The following is a 3,510-nucleotide window of genomic DNA, read 5'->3' as shown; positions in this document are numbered from 1 at the left end:
CTTTTGATTTAAAATTTGTTGTTGTTGTATTGCACCAAGAAGCAAAAAAAATGAGAGGGAATGTTGAAAAAAGAAAAAGTGGAAAAAGAAACGTCAAAAAAGAGTCTCGGACTCACGAGCCACGACTCTCCGGTCGGACAATTTTTTCTTTCATCTTTTTCTCTTTTGCACTCATTATGTTTATAAAGAGTCGCGCCTCTTGAGGCTTCATGTAATAGCTGACTTAAACACCAATATAGGTGGGTAACTTTTGATCGTGGTTCAGCTGTGGGTTAAGACCTGAACCTCGATTGTACAGCACTGCAAATGAGTTCAACCGAGTTCAAGCGTTGATCCGATTATGAAACACGTTTGTACAACTGGCCCTAAGTGAGACAGAAAATCTCAGCTGAGCGCTGATTTTTTTTTTGAGATTTCTGAGACAAACATTTTTTGGATTCAATTTCTCTTTCTTAATTTTATTTTTGTTATTGTTTTGTTTGTTTTGCTGGTGTGCAGTTATAAAAGTTCTAAAAACATGAAAAATGTAATGAAAATTTGAAGAAAATTTTATTATTTTGAGCTTGGTTCACGAAATAATTTTGTTAAACAAAATTGAATTTAAGATTTAAATAATTTATCTTACTTGGCAACTCTCTACTAATAGCTTTACCAAATTATAACACTTTTGTAAATCTATACTAGGTGTGTTTTTTATTACCACCGGGCTTAACTGGTTAAAAAAAACGCCTCGGGGCTTAGCGAGAAAAATTGGCAGCACTGCATACTAAATGTTCCGATATCAGCTGACACAAAAAAATATAAAGTTGTCATATTTTTCGCTTTTGGGGTTTTTTTTTGTGTGTTTTTGAAAAAAAAAGTTCAACTAACTATTAAATAAATGTTTAAAATAATAATTGTCCTTAAAAACATCATTTTTGTTGTTTTTAAACAAATTCTAAACAATTTACGAACAAGTTGAGTTGGTAGCACAGATTTAAATCTGTTGAAAAAGTTAAGCCCAGAGAATTCTCCGGGCTTAACAGCTAAGCCCAAGGGGCTAAAGTGTTGTTGCATTTAACATGTAAATTCCTTAGCCCCGACTGCGTTTTTTTGTCCAGTTAAGACCGGTGGTAATAAAAACACACCTACTATGTACTCTATATTCTATATTACTTCTTGGATTGATGGCTTAATATGATGAGTTTTCTCGTTTACTTTAAAGAGGTTGGTTGTCTTTTTATTTATTAAAGTTAACAGGTTATGGGCCCAGATAACGCGACTGTATAAAAGACAAGTGAAAGTCACGCGATTGTATAAAGGACAAATGAATGTCATTTACAATATCGTTTACAATCGTTTAGATAATTTAATATTTTAAAGCCCTCCCCTTTTTTCCCCTTTTGTCTTCGAATACCCTTCTCCAATTTCGTGCAATTATAAATTATATTGAATATGGAAAATGAAATTTTCAAAGTTGATAAACTGCATAATTCTGAGAACTATGCTATATGGAAATTCCAAGTGAAGATTTTATTAAGTGCCTCAGAATTATTTGATTTTGCCAATGGTGCTAATAATAAGCCAGTTAAATAAGAAACTGAAAGTCAGGTGGGATATGATGTCCGTTTGTCAGTATGGGCAAAAACTGATTGCAAAGCGCAGCGCATTATTGCAATGAGTGTTGGTCCGACTCCGCTTCGACATATTGTGAATTGTGCTACTGCCAGAGAAATGTGGGTAAAGCTTCAGTCGGTATATGAGCAAACATCAAGGGCAAATGTGCATATAATGTTGCAAAGGTTTTATGCGTTTGTGATGGAGCCTGATGATGACGTAGCAACACATATATCAAAACTCGAGAATATAACTAGGCAATTGCGCGATATAGGCGAAGAAATTACAGAAAGCATGGTAATCACAAAAATTTATATGACTCTACCAGAAAGTTATAAGCATTTTTTTTCTGCATGGGAATCAACGACGAAAGGCCAACAAACCTTAGATAATTTGACATCCCGTTTAGTCATGGAAGAAACAAGAATGTCTAGCTCTTCGGTTACAGGTACAAGTACGTCAGCATTGATTGCAAAGCGAAGAAATAGGAGGCAGCAGAAATCGAAAAATTCCAAGCCTGGAATGTGTTATAGATGTAACGAATTGAGGCATTGGAAAATAGATTGTCCCAAAGAGCTCTCCGATTTTAAGAAGACTGGAAGCAGAGGTGGGGCAAAATTAGGTGATGCGCTCATGTGTTATGCTGAGAATGATGATGATTACGTTAAAGTGGTGACTGGAACTGAAGGTGAGGCAGCTGGTAGGAGGAAATCAACTTTAACAATTGGTGATCGTGTTTGGACTGGAAGTGAAGGTGAGGCGGCTGACAGGAAGAAAATAACTTTCTCAGCAAACGTAGAACTACAGAAAAAACCGGTGAAATATGTACGTAAAAGAAGTACTTCTTTTCCACTGAAAAAAGACAGGAGCTCGGGAAAAAACTCAGTTATATACTTTCTGTATATAAGAATACGTGATGCAGCTATCTCTTTCTTGCATGCAAGATGAAATAAATTTCCCCTCCATTAATAGTACAGACAAATGTACTTCAAAAGTGCATCAGCGAAGCACTTCTGGAAGTGGTTCTGATGTACATTTTCCAGTACTTTTTTACCTACAGAAAAAGCACTGAAACTTGTACTTTTTAAGTACTTATTTGGAGCACTTTCATGGGTTTATATCCGTACTGCTAAAATCCATATTTGAATTTCATCTGAAAATAAAAAATCTTCAAAACAAACAAACAATTCTTTTAAACAACTATTATTTAATATTTTATTGGAAAAACACAAATAGTTTTTTTTTGAAAACAAAGTACATAAAAAAAAGATCCTTGGGCACGCGACTGTGGCCTGGCCAGTTGAGAAAAATGAAAAAGAAAAAAATACTCTGCAGTCTGCACTTTGGTGGTAGTTTTTGTATCTTGTTTTGATTTTTTTTTTTCTAAATGCTCAAGGCTGAAGCTGCTGTAAACTCAGTCAATGATGTCTGGAATTGATCGCCACTAAAAGACAGAAAAATCAACAACTTTATAATTTATCAATTTTATAATAATTTATTTTCCAAATCAATTGGTGGTTGTTTTTGTATCATTTTTGTATTACTTTTTTTTCTGAATGCACTAGGCTGAGGCTGTGCATTTTGATGGTGGAAATAAATTTTTGTGGCGTGCCGAAGAACTTGTGTGGTAGATATTGTTTAGAGAAAATAGTTTTCACAAATAACACTTAACACTGAGAAGATTATATATTTTTTAAATTAAATTGTTTTTATTTTTATTCTTCAAATGGAGCAGCGAAAAATTTTTTTGATGTTGCTGTGGCTGTGGCTATCAAGGTTTTACTGATTTTACTAGAAAATATAAAATGTAGGAAAAGTTAAATCAAACGCGAGCCGCCATTACAAAAGAGACAAAACTTTGTGCATTGCAAACATCGCGCTCTTTTCCTCCCATTTATCAAAGAAGAGTTTTTT

This window comes from Episyrphus balteatus, chromosome 1, assembly GCF_945859705.1.
Source record: "Episyrphus balteatus chromosome 1, idEpiBalt1.1, whole genome shotgun sequence".
In the NCBI taxonomy this organism is placed as follows: domain Eukaryota; kingdom Metazoa; phylum Arthropoda; class Insecta; order Diptera; family Syrphidae; genus Episyrphus; species Episyrphus balteatus.
Note: the sequence above shows the minus strand (reverse complement) of the source record.